Below are 17168 nucleotides of genomic sequence, written 5' to 3'. Positions count from 1 at the left end.
TCACGTGCATCCGCTGCAAAGCAGCAACTGTATGCAAGGTGACTCACAGTTGTTGTTCGTCGTCATATTGTTTTAATTTTATGTAGTTTGATGTAGCCTAAACACAACACGTTGGGTATGCAAATACCCATTAGCACACGATTTATATGTCAATAAACATCATTTTGCCAATAGCAGGGTTCGTACGGTCATGGAAAAACTGGAGAAGTTACAGAATTTCAACATTCAAATTTCCAGGCCTGGAAAAGTTATAGGAAACGTTTTTTGGTCAAAAGTTTTGAGAAGTCATGGAAATCTATCTAGTGTTTCATCAATTATCTTTATGAACTTTTGATACCGCGCCGTAATAAAATGTAGGCTAAATATAGCACAAGTTGTCGTGGAAATGTTGTCTTGCGCAGTTTGCGCATGCATAACCCTTTGTTGCCAAATTGAGTGTTTTTCAAATAAGGCAGGCTATACTGGCTCCACGCGGTGTACATGCATTTTTGGTGCTGGAAATCAGTCACAAATGGCAACCGTACTCCTCATTACGCACGAGCTAGATGTAGTATATGCGAGGCGTGGTGAGAGCAGCTGAGTTGAGTTCTAAACTTCTAACAACAATGTTACGGCTCACCGTGAAATGTAACTACAACAACAGGCTATGGCTTTCTAAAGATTATCAACAATGGCTAATAGGAGGAGGACGAACATTTTGATGCGTCCGATATGTGTGAAGCGCCACTTGTCAGCCACCTGAAGGGCAAGATACAGTGTTGCCTCCAGCTACTAACAGGTTAGCAATTAAAAGCGAAATTTAGCGGTATATTTAGCAGTTCCACCAAAATTTAGCTAATGCCAAAAGGAATACAACTCTAAGACATGTTTGGTGCGCTAATTTGCCAGATAGAGCTCCAAGTGAACCTTTTATGTTTTCGGTAAGCCCCGACATATTGATATTGAGAAGCAAAGATTTGTCCGCTGCGCTGAAAGGTTAATGAAATCCGTTCAGTATGTGTGGATGACCGCGAGCCAAACAATTGCCAATGTTGGCATGAGGCGAGTGTTTTGAAATATAAGCGGCAGCGCCAAAAGAGATCGAAAAGTAATGTGGCTTTGTTTCAAATCAGTCAGCTCGTTGCCACACAAAATGAGGCTCACTGTCGCATCTCGTTGAGTGGGCGTCACACTAGCAGGGTTGCCAGATGAGGCTGAGGATTTCCAGCCCAAAAAATGCTCAAAACCCGCCTAGATGCTCAAAGTCCTGCCAAATTCTATTGATTCCTATGGCAAAAACTGGGCAGGTTTTTCTGCAAAATGCCATTTTTACCTGCGCACGGCCATCCTAAGCAGCCCAATTGGGCGGGAAACAGCCCAATCTGGCAACACTGCACACTATGCCATGAGCAGTGCACTCGTTCCACCTTTTTTTGGCTCCATCAACGACCACAACATGACAACAAACATTCTTACAGGCGCTTTGGACTGTTGTGCTTAGGCAGGTGTAGAGGTAGACTCAATGTTTTCTAAATTACTTGGGCAGGATGAGCATCTACCTCCATGGGCATGACATGTTGATATAAATACAAATTTGTCTTCATGATGATTTCACGACCTAATTTCCTATTGGCCTATTCATTTTCATTTCTTACTCAAGGCCTACACCAGAAGTGAATAATATAAAATACAATGTTAGTGAATAATATAATTAATATACTGGTAATAGCCTACAACATTTAGTATAATGGCAGCATATGTAGTGAAACATAGCCTATAGTATCAATATATTTACATATTTACAATATAGCCTATGTAATATATAATATGCCCCCAGTTTTTTTGGTCCTGGAAATTTAGTAAAAGGTTTTGGAAAAGTCATGGAAAAAAATAGGTGAAAAAGTGTATGAACCCTGCAATAGTTTAGAGACCCCCCCTTTCCCAAATCATATTTTCGGGGTTTCTCGTGTCTACTTCAGGGGGTCTCGGATCCCCCGAGTCCCCCCTTAACTCGAACCATGGTGGCACTGGTGCCCACTGCATATCTGAAGTTAGCATGACCATCCGTTATCTTATGTCAGAAAAAAACACCTGTCGAGTCTCTGTACAAGTGAACAGTGCATGGTCGATTCTGAGGCAACGGTCCACCCGCAGCCGAATTACGTCATATCTGTTTACAAACTCTAAAGGGGTCAATACTACATGCTCCCATTTTGCTTGCTCTGCTCTCGCATGCCTGCATGCTGCTTGCTTGAACTATTTGTGGGCCAGTATAGCTAGCTCCTTTCGCTAATAGTGGGGTCGTAGGCATGTGCAATTTTTCTCAGTCATTTCAAATTGGTGTTAAAGTTTGGTTTTCACTTCCAAGTTGAAGTTTAGGGTCTATAGAACAATTTGGGTTCGAGTGTCAAACACACAGATAACAAAATGACCTGCGGGGGGCGCTCTAAAATATATAAACTGCTTATTATAACCTTTTATTAGTTTAACCAAATTTGACATATGATGTATGCATAGATTCAGCATGAAGAGAAGATGTAATAAACACACTTTTAGCCCATGGACAGCAAAATTCAGGGGGGGGGGTTTAGATAAAGGGTGAAAATGCCCTCCAAGTTGCAATGAAACATCATTTATTGTTACAAGTTATTGTAAATAAAGCCTGGGATATCATTCAACTTGATTTGTTCAGAATATCCCTGAAGCACAAAGATACCTAGGATACCTATACGCAAATATGGCTGCATAAAGCCTATGTGATATTTAGGACCCAACTTGCAACTTTGAGTTTATGAATTTAAGATCATGAGTATCAACTTTTTTCAATCAAGCCATATTCTATTCACACATAAAATTACAAAAAAACGTTATATCTGGAAGAAAATAAATCAATGATAATAATAAGAAGAAAAAGAAGAATAAGAAGAAGACTGCATTTCCAGAGAGACAATGCTATAGTATGCTTGCGGCTTATGCACACACACAGAGCTGTTGTATACACACACAGAAACACGAGGGAAAGAGATAGAGGTCTGTGTGTGTGTGTGTGTGCGTGCGTGCGTGCGTGCGTGCGTGCGTGCGTGCGTGCGTGCGTGCGTGCGTGCGTGCGTGCGTGTTCATGTGTCTGTCTGTGCGAGAGAGAGAGGTGTGTGTGTGTGTATGTGTCTGCAGATGCTTCAGGTGCCTTTCAGCAATAGGTGGGTAGGGAGAGGTAAGGGTGGGATTCGAACCTGCAACCCTCTGACAGACCAACACCCTACCCAGTAGGCCACTGCCACTTACTGTATAGAGTGGCCACAGCAGCATATTAGGCCACAGTTGCCCAGGTGACAGCAGACGTCTAAATTTCTACAAGGCTGCATGTGTGTGTGTGTGTGTGTGTGTGTGTGTGTGTGTGTGTGTGTGTGTGTGTGTGTGTGTGTGTGTGTGTGTGTGTGTGAAGATTCTAAAGGTGGCAGTTTGGCAGTCAATAGCTGAGTAATATGTGCAGCCTATTTACGCTGTCATATCTCCAAACGTTTTGCAAGTTGTCAGATGATATTGACACACAAATGGCACAACCCTGCTAGTCATGTCAAAGCTAAGATCACTTTTCTAGGCCAAATGGTGCAGTCAAAAAATTGACATATTCAGGCCTATGCGCTGAGCTGTTCACACATTTTTTTTTGTAAGTGAATGGGGTCACATCATAGGGATTTTAAAACTGCTCTCTCTGAAACATTTTTAAGAGTTGGCTTATGATCTTCACACAGTTTGTATTCAGAGCCAAGACCTCTCTGACAATGCCTTTACCTAGTTGATACCTAGTTAAAAACCCCAGGACAGGTCACCTCTCACTCTAACTGCCACAGTTTGTGACATCATCATCTTGACCATTCTACCATTCATTTCAATGAGGGGCAAAATAGAGAGAAAACTGAGGAAAAACAAGTCTGGTGAACGAATGAAAGGGGGTAGGCCAGCGAAAAATACACCACCCTGAGCCCTTTTCGAGCCGTTCGTTTTGGCACTCGAACCGTGTCTCTATCTCGAACGCTGCAACGATTCAAAGCCGCCGTACTAATGAATGGCGATTCCCATAGGCCGAGGTGAATGGAAAAATGTATAATAATAATAAACTGTTGATGAACAATTAGTATGCTTTCCCGCAAGCATACTAAATAAACTGTTGGAGAACAATTAGTATGCTTGCTGGGGGCAAGCCTTTGGCAAGCATACTAAATAATACTATAGGACTATTTCATACATGGTAGACACAATCATCTGCTGTTATGAGGACATCTCTGTCATCTGGGAACTGTCCATTTGTTACCAGCGTAGTTGACAGGAATGAAAACCGTTCTTATTATCTGCATTTGCCAGAAATGCCTGCCAATCTGGTAACAAATTAACAGTTCCCAGATTTGGACTACACTACCAAAGATGCAGTTGCCAAAGATGTATTCCAACTAGAGGTGAAGTGCAGCTGTACTAGTACTTGTACAAATAGACCTGCCAGATCTCGGTGCAAGTGCATGAAGGCAGAGTTAAAGTGCACACGTCTGTGCAAGTGCACATGCAATTTCTAAGACTGACCACTGATGTTTTTGTATCTGTTCTCTGTCATAATTATTGCAGAGTGGAGTATTGGAATAAATGTTAGCCCAATGGTCTTTTGTTTGTTTTTTGAATGCAGGAAAAAATTATGTTCCCCATAGTATTTATCATTATTATCACCATCATTATTAGTATTATTACTATTGTTATTATTATTATTAGTAGTATTATTGATTTACTTTCTTCCAGATATAAAGTTTTGAATAAAATGATGGCTTGATTGAAAAAAGCAGGTACTCATGATCCTAAATTCATAAACTCAAATTTGCAAGTTGGGAACTAAATATCATATAGGCTTTATGCAGTCATATTTGTGTATAGGTATCCTAAGTGTGCTTCAGGGATATTCTGAACAAATCAAGTTAAGTGATAACCCAGGCTTTATTTACAATAACTTGTAGCAATAAATTATGTTTCATTGCAACTTTGAGGGCATTTCCACCCTTTATCTTAAAAAAGCCCAGATTTAGCTGTCCATTGGCTAAAAGTGTATATATTACATAGTGAGTCTTTAGTCTGGTAACCAAATACTTAGCTCACCGGTTTCTCCTCTTCATGTTGAATCCATACACACATCTTATGTTAAATTTGATTTAACTTATCAAAAGTTATAGCAGCTTATATATTTTAGAGCGCCCCCCGCAGGCCATTTTGTTATATGTGTGTTTGACACTCGAACTCAAATTGTTCTATAGACCATAAACTTCAACTTGGAAGTGAAAAACAAACTTTAACACAAATTTGAAATGACTGAGCCTAATACGACCCCCACTATAAGGGCTGTATGTGTGCAGTGCTTATTTTTGTTGTTCATAATTCTTTTCAGTTCCTTTAATGTCTGAATTATCTGTGTTTTTGTTTAATCCTATAGCGCCGACTACAGCATATTTGATGCATTAACTTCAAAGCCCTCTCCTCGGAAATCGCCACAAGAGAGCAACAACAAGTTCATCACAGCTCGGTTAAAGATGGCGGCACAGGGATAGGAGCTTCTTCCGTGACTGGAGCAGAAATATCATCAAATTGCAAAGGGTTTGTGTAAAAATTCCCAAATATCATTGTATATACTTTAATTTGAACACTTACTTTGTGCAATTAATCAAGAATGGGTTGATATTTTTACACCGTGTTGCAGAGAGATCGTGTTAAAACTAATGCAACAAATAAGCTGCATCCGGTGTTAGCTTATATTCGCCATTACAAAGCATACCACGACGATCATTTAACAAAACACACAATTTTTTTTACTTCAAGAGAATGATATAACCCTACGAAACAGGTTTTACGTGCATTTTTGAAAATCTAATGCAAAATGGTGAAATTATGATTTAATAAAAATTGCATTGAAGTGAATGGAGAAATGGTCCAATTGTAGTAACGGACCCATATATTCAAATTCCACATAAAAAATGAATAATGATCTATATTACACACATAAATAGGTTGTTAAGCATTCAATCAATTATGTTTTTACATAGAAATGTAAAATATGGTCCCACTAAAACAAGGACAGCCTTAAAAATGGCAGGATCTTACTAAATAGGCTATTTTAAGATAATGCTCAAATTAAATTGTTTGAGAACTTTTTCTAAGTTTTAAATGCATAGTCATTTTTCAATGGCTATGAAATTGGCTTGGTCATACCTTTAAAGCTTGATGCAGCATATATGTTGCAGTTCATATCTCAAAGACCTTAACAAAATTTGGATTTATTTTTTTTACATTTCTTATGATGGATCAATACTGAGGCAAATTCCAAGACATTAGAATTTTCTGTCTGATAAGTAGTACTACAGATCCGTATAAGTTTAGTGATCTCAGTGGTGCCCCAGGCTCCATGACTCTCTCTCTCTCTCTCCCCCGGGGGCCCCTTCCCCACTACAGTGTACTGTGCCCAATCTGGCTTTTGCAACCTTTCACATTATTTTAATATTTGTGTCTTGCACGTACAACCATAGAAGAGAATTATATTTGGGATCCCGTCTCTGTCCTGTGTATTTCAAACTTGTGCTAACAAAACTAAGTGACGGGACTTTCAAACCCTATAGGGCCATTTGCAAAGGTTTGAACTAGGCTGAGGTAAATATGTTTGGGGCTGAAGATGATCAGCATCCCAGTGGTACTGGAGGTTGGCGACCACGCCCCTACGGCTTATTTGGCTCGCTCAGCACGTGTTTCCTCTGCCCAATCGTGATGCTTTCTTTTTCCCACACGTTTATTCAGATTTAAGTGAAAGTGCCATGTATATACGTTGCAAAATAGCTTTAATTCTGATCTATTTAATTCAGAATTAATCATTTGGATTTAAAAACATGCAAACGTAGCCAATGTCTAATTAAGTTCCATGCAAAATTTCAGGAGAACCACTAGAGGCCGCTATGGAGTTAGATGGCCTTGTTTACATTCCAAAGTTGCATAGGATAGTTTTAGCTACCCAGCTCTAGTCTATAGTGAAGACATTGCAATCATACATGAAACCACAAATTAACTACAACTACGGTTTGAAGTGCGCAATAACCCACAGCAAACCAAACTTGTGCTTTGTTCACCTGTCGATACCTTGTGAAGACACACAAATTAACACAATTGAAAGGCGGCTTTATACACTACTACTACCCAGAACCTTGGTTCAAACACAAAACAAAATGAAGAAACTAAGTCAACATGAGAGAAAAAATACACTCGGCAACAACTGTTTAAAAATCAAATTGCTTGTGGTCGGAGCAACAAAGTGACAGTCACGGACCGGTTACTTCTAGCTTCTGTGCCACTTCCTTCGCAGGCTTCAGCCACGGCTAGGGCATCTATGCCCATTGCTTCTAGGTTCTGTGCAAATACCGTTGTAGCCTTAAGCCACGAGCCCCCAGCTATACCTCACGCATTCTCTCTGTGCTCCAAGTAAAAACGACTGAAGCCATTTCGCTCTTTTTTTTATCTTACACCTGTGACTCCAGGTTCCGGTTTTAGGAACGCCTTCACTTAAAATCAGCGTATCCTCCACTGGAAGGGTGTGTGTGTGTGTGTGTGTGTTAACGTACTGTATGTGTTCTTTTACACGTGTAGGTTATTGTGTGAACATGAACATGGATTGAAACAATAAAACGCTACACCCTGTCACATAAAGACCAGCAGAATCTGAATTTGTTCAATTAGTTTAATCCCAAACTTAAACATGTTAGGCTACCTTGTCAAAACCACCATGTGAACCTACATGCATTTAAGTCAATCTCTGGCCTATGTTAAAAAATTAGGGGGGTAAAGTTTGATCTAATTAAAAAACAAGACTCTGCTCAGCAAAATAGGACTTATTACCTGGAATGTGAATCCTGAGATGCATTTATGCCAGGAACGGTTGGTTGAGAGTCTTCAAAAGCATTCATTTGAGAAGTTGGTGAAGCTTTCTCTTTTTCCTCACTGAGGTTCTCTTTAGAAGCATATTTCTCCTTTTCAGTCCTCCTAGAGACATTTGGTTCTGCATACTTTTCCCTCCTGAAGGTCTTTATTTCAGTGGAGTTACTGTTATCTCCCTCTGTGCTATTACTTTCGCATACATGTCCAGAATCTGGTTTTCTGAACCTACCGTAAACTTTCATGTTGGTAGAAGAACTCTTATCTTGTAAACTTCCAAACACACTCATTTTCAGTACTCTGGCTCCCCCCTCCCATTCCCCTGACAGGACCATTTTGGGAGTGCCAACGCTACTGCCCTTTCTTAGCTCGACCGAGATACACATTTGTGAAGTATCACCTCGCTCCTCAAATTCGCCCAAAAGGCACATGTTGGAGGTGTTATGTCCATCAGTAGACTCCTTTGAAAGTCTGACCTTAGCATTATTACCATCTACCTCATACTGCCCTAAAAGCCTACCTTCTGAAGTACTTCCTTCAGCCTCAAATTCAACCTCAAACTCTGCTGAAGCATGGATCTCTGATGTGCTACCACCTCCTTCATCCTCTTCCTTATTATGACTGGCAGTGTCCTCACAGTCCATTGTAAGCCTCCCTTCTGAGGAATAACTATCATCCTCAAGCTGTCCTGAAAGACTCATTTTTAATCAACTTCCTTTTTAGATCAGCCACCTCAATACTTGCAGTCATCTAAGAGATTAGGTCAAAATGAATGCTGTTTCACGCATCTACAAAAGAGGGGAAGAAGATAGAAACAGTTGATGTACCTGTATGTATATTATAGTTGGGTCATTTATAGAAGTTCCGTGACCGTGGAGAGGAAAGGTTCGTTTCTCACTGGATGTGTCATCTATGAAGCTTAAATTTTAAAAATGAGCCGGGGTGCCCCTCAAAAAAAGGGGGGGAATTTTTGTTGAGCCCTATATCCAAAATGGCTGCTGCCAGCCAAGCTGGAAATTTGCTTTTTAATGGTTTTGCCCACAGTGCTGCATAATACATGGTTTGTGAGACTATTTGGGTCAAGAAATTCACAAATGATGTAGATTGATTGATTTGACCTATTTTTGACCTTCAAATTCAAGATGGCTGCCCACTGGGGATCAATCAGGGGCTGTTCACTCACGGAACTTCCTATTAGCCACAATTGGCTAACCCTAACCACGGGACAGTGCAAAATGAATGGGTGTCAATGGAGTTTTTTACCATTATAATTTGTGTGATTTTTTATAATTTTTTGTCCTGAAATATTAATATTAAGTTCGAAGCTAGAAATAATAAGACCCCATTTGAGTAGCGTTTCGATTATTTTGCGCCACTAGATTATTATATACTGGGTCACAAAGCTCAATTTTTATGGGGCCAAACCCATAAACATTAGCACGATGCTAGCGAGTACAGGTTGAAATCTTCTAACCAGCTGTAAAACTACACACCTGAACGATTTGTCAATACAGCCTATTGTTAAACAACAGTCATAGTGCTTACCAGGAATGTTTTGTTGATAATATTTGTGACTGGAAATGGCAGTAGCAATGTATTTAGCATGGGTTCCCCTTTCCATTCCATACATTTTCCCACATGAAGGACTGGCCTACGCTCGTTACTGCAGAATGCATGCAAAGCTAACTGGCTACAATGGGAACCAATGAGACTGAGCCTTCTCCCCTGTGTTCTAATTTCTCTGGATCAATAAAGTTTCCCTACTCTACTCTACTTTTGGCTCTTCAAATGTCATTTTTTTCAAAATCGTCACAGAGCCTTAATGTTAGGCTCAAACGAGAGGTCTGCTTATACTGAGTTCCAGTATGGACAGTAGAATCACAAGTAGGCTATGCAGAAGTCATCTGAAAGGTAAAAAAGATCAAGGTTTGTGGTTGATGAGAAATAAACTGCTGACAAGTCGGGTCATAATGTGAGGTTCCGTGACCATCCTCTGGCAAGGATGTTTTGATGATTGATTTGACCCTTTAGAAAAGATTTAGCCCCCATGTCCCTCACAGAAATCCCTGCATTTTTTGCTAGAGAGGCAAATTAAAAATGACGTCCGGCGCCATCTCTAAGAAATAACTTTTGATCTGAATGACATAGAATCATGCATGAAGACACTTTTTCATACAAGTCAACCATGAGGATTCCAAATCCTGGCTGCCATCTAGAACAGTTGTTTTCAACTTTTTTGGCTGTGACCCCCCAAAACTGGACTGGGGACCCCCCAATTTGTGTAGCTCCATTCCTCATACATAGAATTTGAGAAAATAGCTTGATATACAAGCACACAATACCTCACATTATGAGGTGTAGTGGGCTTATAGGCAATTTTCACAATGTTTGGATTTTTAAATATTATTTGACAAGTTGGCCAATGTTTTAGCATTGTTTGTTGATATCTTTAGATGCAGTGATGGTAGTTTACTTTGAGAGTCCTTACATCATCCCCCCCCCCCCCCCCCCAAAAAAAAGGGTCTCGACCCACCGGTTTAAAGCCACTGATATAGTGGAAAACTTGAACTCAAGGCAAGAGCTGCTGAAATGGAAAGAAGTTCTCTCAAAGCAGCCATCAACCTGGTTGAAGACAGTCAAACGTGTGAAGCTCTCAGAGCTGCTAGAAGACTGTGTTGTTGAGGAATGTAGAGGAAGACGCAGAAGAGTAAGCTCATGCAGAAGATCTCCCTCCAACATATTGTGATTGAAGAACCCTATGTTTCTCTAATTGGCATGGGCATGATCTGGAGGATGGCAAATCCATCAGTAGAAGATTGGCAGACACAGGACGCCACACCATACAATTGGTTGGACTAATGTCCAAAAGGTGTCTCCAGCATCCTTGCCTGCTAGTGTGGAGTGGCGCACTAGGTACGCCAAGAGGTTGTCAAGAAGGCAGTGTTGGCGTAAGCTGTTTGCATCTGAAGGGAGACAGATAAAAGACTCTCTTCATGGTCTTCCACTTGGAAGCAGAGGCTTCAGCCATGATGCTACTCTTCTTGTGTGAATAGATCACCTGCCTCGTGCATGCAAACTGCTCTTCTCTGATGACACTGCCATTGTGGGATGTATTACAGATGGGCAGGAGGGGGAGTACAGGGGCCTGGTGCAGAACTTTGTTAGATAGTGCGGGACCAACCAGTTGTAGTTGAACACCACCAAAACCAAGGAAATGGTGGTTGATTTCCGTGGGTCCACCCCACCCCTTGTGCCTGTGTATTTTGAGGGGGAAGACAGTGGAAACAGTCTGCACCTACAAATACCTGGGGGTTCATCTGAATAGTAAATTAGACTGGTCAGTAAATTCACATGCAGTCTAGAAGAAAGGGCAGAGTAGGCTCTGCTTTCTGAGGAAGCTGAGATCATTTAATGCCTGCAATGCACGGTAACACTTCCAAATAAGGGGCCATAATTAACAGCAAATTAGCTATAACCTAATACTTTAGTAAGGGTTAATAATCATTACTTAATGCCACATTAGACACATATTAATTGTTATTAATGCATATGTTAAACATTAGTAAGCAGTTACTTAACTATTAGATAACTATTACCATGTGTCACAAGTTCATATAATTATTTAACTAATATATAAGTAAGGGTACAGTTAATATTTAAGTAGCTATTAGGTCATACTTAAGAACCTAAATTAACACTTACTCAATACAAAAGCAAGGCATATCTCATTAATAAATAATACCAAAATATTGTTGTCTGTAGATTGCGTACCCATTATGCACTGCACTTCTTGGAGCTAATATTCTCAAACATTAACTTAATGATCACAAAGGAATGGTTTAGTTTCGCTTCAAAACTATTACTCTTCATAATGTTCTGCATTTATTGTAGGGTTTTTACCATTAAAACTAATGAGTGGTATATGAAAAAATTACATCTCATCACCCCACCATCATTGAGAAGTGTATGTCCAATCCTTGCTATGTAATGGCTCCTGTTGCCACAGTTACAGTGATTTGAACGAGTGAAAACTAGATGTCATAGTAGATTAATAACCTAACTACTAGGTATGCTCAGCCAACTCTATTATAAGGGTCCCAAATACCAATATCTATCGATTAATTAACCATTAGTTATCCACAGCCAACTCTAATATAAGGGTCCCAAACACCAATATCTATCTATTAATTAACCATTAGTTATCCTCAGCCAACTCTAATATAAGGGTCCCAAACCCCAATATTTATGTATTATTTATCCATTAACTTGTAACACAAGGTAATATAGTCCATGGGCCGGAGCAGAAGTTGGTATCACCTGGGGTGGCAAAGTCTATCAATGTTTTTTGTAATCCTCCATGCCTGAGGGACATTATTTGGTATGATAGCCCTCTGGAAGTGGTAGCTTTCTTATATTTTTACTCACTTTTATAATGGCACCCAATGCATTTTGCAATACATGCCTGTATATGGATGTAGGCGTATGCAAGTGTCTGTGATGATGGGATATATTTTTATTGATGTTACATCACATGTAGACACCTTAGGGATTTTAAAAATATACAATTTTGATGGATAATGCACTTTCCTATGAATTATATAGGTCAAAATATATCCGTCATACACTTTTTCAGCAATATAATGCAAGGTTAGATTGATGCAGAAGCCTGTAGGAGGGTGGGTCAAATCCTAAGACTTGCTGTCTGTAGAGTGTGGGCTTTAGATGTCTGTAGAGTGTGGGCTTTCAGAAAATATATGGGTTTGCTAGTTTAAATAAATAATTTAGGCCAAAAACCCATAACTGTCTAATGGATTTCAATGGAAATCAATGCATTTCAATGTAATCCCAAACACATTACATAACTATGGTATAGAGGAATGTAGGAAGTTGGGAGATGTCACAATGCACATTATATCACATCTGGAGTGTGTAGACCTCAGAAAATAAATGGATTGGATATCTAAATAGAAATTACACAGTTATTTTATACCCACACCTCATGGCCATCCATTAAAAATCAATGCATTTCAAAGTACAATGTACAGAACTTAAGTACGGATAGAGGAAGTTGGGAGAGCCCAGGGGGATAGGTTGGATTGCAACTTTTGCTATATCATATCTGGAGAGTGTGTGCTTTCAGAAAATACATGGGTTTGAAAAGGTATGCTGCTATTTTAGGCCTAGAACTCATAATTGTCCAATGGATTTGAATGAAAACCAATGCATTGCAATGTAATGCAAAGTATATTACAGAATGTGTTGTAGAGGAATGTAGGAAATTGGGAGTTGTCCCAATGCATATTATATCACATCTAGAGTATGTAGACCTTTAGAAAGTATATGGACTAGATCAACTTTAGGCTTGGGCCCACTGGTTGGCCCTTACTGTATTCCAAGTGGGACTTGAAATCATTTTCTAAAAATCAAAATCATATTTGTTTGTAGTGTATGTTTTGTTTTATTTTTTCAGTCAGTGATGAGCCCTGAAGAAGTATGAACATTTCAAGGGGACCCCGAGTTGGAATAGGTTGGGCACCCCTGGATTAGACAGTTTAATACACATTACAGAGTTATTTAGACCCAAACCTCATAGCCGTCCATTGAAAATCAAAGCATTTCCAGGTAATGCAAAGTGCATTACAGAACTAAGGTATAGCTCAATGTAAGTTGACAGATCTCTCAATGCACATTATATAGCTACTGTAGACCTTTGGAAAACAAATGGGCTTGATATGCAGTACAGTTATTTTAGACTGAAAACTCATCAAACTAGGCTATATTACAGAATGAAGGTAGGTCTAGTGTAACGGAGAAAACTGGAAGATGCAATTGCAATTGCACACACATCAGTTTCAAGAACAGTACATGGAGATCCTGCATAACAGTATTTTCATTTTGTCTGGAACTAAACTAGACCATTACTTTTTCTGAAAATGTGTCTTTTTTAAACATACCGTACAATCTGACTTGCTGGGTATGTTGGGTGTTGGTTGGGTGCTCTAGTGTCAAAGACACATAAGACTAGGTACATCATGATAAATATAGAAATGGCATCAGGTGAGTCCTGTTTAATTTCATATGTGTTGTGACTGAGATGATGGAGAATGAGTAAGTACATGATGAACAATAACTATACGACAGAAAGTGAGAACACCAACCAGCGGGAATATAACTCCACAAACATGCTGGAGGGAAGAAGGAATCTCACAGGGATTTGATGATTCATCAAGGAAGAAAAGATATTCAAGGGAAACTAGTGCCTTGCATTGATTGTTGCCTCTGAGTCTAATAGAGTGAAGCACACAAAGTGAATTGAAATCATTGACTGCATGTGAAGTGTGTAGTGTGAAGTGTGGTGTAGAGCAGGTGGGGTCCTGATATCTAAGGAAAAGGATACAAATAAACATCTGCCAGTTCAACACAATTTCCTCACTTACTATTTTGGAAATTAATCTCCTTTTCAGTGTTATTTCACAAAGGATGGCCAATCATGCACATTGATACTGTTCAAAGGGCGGCATGTCTGGATCATGGTCAGGTCATGCTGTGTGTTACCCAAACAGCAAAGCTGGAAAAAAGAACCTCCATGTAATCTTCCTGGATCTTGCTGATGTCTTTGGCGCCATGCCCCATGAGCTCAGTGATGTGCCCCCCATTTAAGAAAGTCCCCATTTGAACCGTAACTGGAAAGAGGACTTTCAGCTTACATCAAGATGTGGCTTGAAGTTTCAAGATGCCCATTACCAATCTCACAACTTGCAGTGCAATAAGGCATGACTACAGATGACACTAAATTCAGACATACTGTATTGTGAGTCCAGAGATCAGTGGTGAGGGAAAAGGCATCACTTGTGGTTACAGTGCAAGTGGAGACCTGCAATGGGAATGAGGCAGCATCAGCTCCCAAGAAGGCTGGATATATTGGTGTATCCTTCAGTTTCCTATTCATACAGCCATTTCCTTTGGAGATTGCCTCCACATACCCTCAGACAACCAGCTTATTATTTAGTACATTGTACCATGGAAAGGTACATCGCAGCCGGGAAATTGAAGTCTGCATTGAAGAGGTTAGATGCAGAAGGTTTGTGGCAATATACATCACCAAAACGTCTGAGGGATGTGGGAAGCAAGGGTCTCACAGCCACCAAAAGCACAGGTATGATCACCCTGTCACTTCCCAGTAAGGGTTTACAGTATGAAGTTCAAAGACACCCTCAAAAGCCAGAGGAGCTGAGCCAGAGGCCCTTAGTGTCATGTGTTCTAAAATCAACTCATTACTCAGAAATTGAAACTGTTCATGAAACTTACCCCTATCATTCTCCAATTTGTTGCGCCAGCAACCAGCAATCAGCAATCACCAATGATGCTGATTGGATGGGGGAAAAGCCACAGGACCCAACAAATGGCAAACAGCTCCTAAATTCAACTTCATCATTTATCATTCACCATGTTTTCTATACAGCTATAGAGCAAACACTGAATCTCTTCATGACTGGGTTTTTGGAAGACTAGATATAATAGCCCAACCTGGCTGATTATGATAATAGTGATGGAGATTTTGAAAATTATAATTCTCACACATTAAAAATTGTTAAAACAACATAAAATAGGTGCAATTTCCATGTTATGTGTGAAGGATTCTGAATGCACTATTTGCATTCTTTTCATTGAACAGTTAGTGTCATTAAATTCTCATTTCTGTGAGTGAGCTGACAATTGTAATATTCTTCTTTTGCAAATGCCATTCTGAGAGTTACGTATTGTGGAGAAATGTTTAGTTTCATCTTAGTTTTCTTAATCTTCTACTATTCTTATATTATATTCTCATTTTATTCTCATGATTTGGCCGGGGAAGTCCCCATATAGTGACATATTCTTGTGTGTAAGCTTTTCTGTAATGGGTCACGGGACACTCAACATTATTGGAAACATGTGCATCTACTTGGTGTGGCTGCTGAACAACAAATATGAAATTGCATATGCTGGACAACAAGACAATGGACAGTGGGCATCTGGCCATGCGGGACCCCACGTGCACAGAAGAAGCTGACGACATGGACTGTGGGGGAGGGAAATGGTTAAATAGGGTTGCCTTTTGTATCCACTTCAGAACTTGCTGGGTGGAATACTTCCTGTCTCCACGCAGTAACTTCTCCGGCCGTTAACAATAGAATCTGCAGTGCTTACCATCTCAGTTGCTTGTCTGCCGATATTAAAATTATTACTACATTTGGTGTCAGAAGTGGGATGGATATCTCAGGTAACGCAGGAGAGGACATTCAGCTGGACTTCAATTGACCTGGCCAAGCGGAGTCCCATTGTGACTCATCCACTGGAGGACTTCTCCTGTGTGCCCTGATACTCCACCCAGTATCTGCGGCCACAGGCAACTCAGCGGTGAGTTAAATTCTTCCTGAAATGTTTGCATGTTTTATGACAATTGTATATACTAGTTTGGCTGATATGCTGCTGATGAAATTATATCAGAGAGCAAAAGCTTGTAAAGTGGCAAGCTAGCTACAGTTGTCCTAGAGTTACTCTATTTCAGAGGAATATGTTAAACCAGAGGCACGATGCTCTGGTCAGTAGTGCACAAAATGCATGTATAGCTTTCACAAGGATACATGTAAGAGCTCTAAAACCAGCTGAAGTCTAGACACAACAGGTGACATCATAAGTTCACGGTGGTTTGTAAGCGGAAGGACACAGCTAATGGATGCATTCAAAATTATCCTTACCTTGTGTATTAGAACGGAAATCAAATTCAATGAGAAAGCCTGCTTATAGATGCATTTGGTTGGTGTGCTGAGATTTCAAAACTGTGTGAACCCAAATGATCAACTTTTCACAGAGAATATTTGTGGCCCCATATACACACCTTTTCACCAGTGAAACTCTGTAAGAGTCGTCAGAGACTCAATAATATACTACAACGAAAGTAGAGAGAGCCTTTCATTCATATATTACGACTAGTTTTGGCAACAACATTCTGGCAACAGCAAATTTATAACAATGGCTTTGAGTTAAGGTCAAATTATTTCACTAAAAGTGGGGGGAACCACATATCTTTGCTGTTTAGGGTTACAGTTGGCAGACACAGTTCTGGGAAACTGGGTCTAGAGGTGCAACCAGGCAAGTGGATCTGGTCAGTGCCTATAGCGCTAAGTGTCCGAAGCACCAAGGAGGGTGTCAGAGTCACTAAGCGTGTAAAGGCGAATGATATCAAACGCCAGTGAGGATGGTGG

The sequence above is a fragment of the Engraulis encrasicolus genome, chromosome 5, assembly GCF_034702125.1.
Source record: "Engraulis encrasicolus isolate BLACKSEA-1 chromosome 5, IST_EnEncr_1.0, whole genome shotgun sequence".
NCBI lineage: Eukaryota > Metazoa > Chordata > Actinopteri > Clupeiformes > Engraulidae > Engraulis > Engraulis encrasicolus.
Note: the sequence above shows the minus strand (reverse complement) of the source record.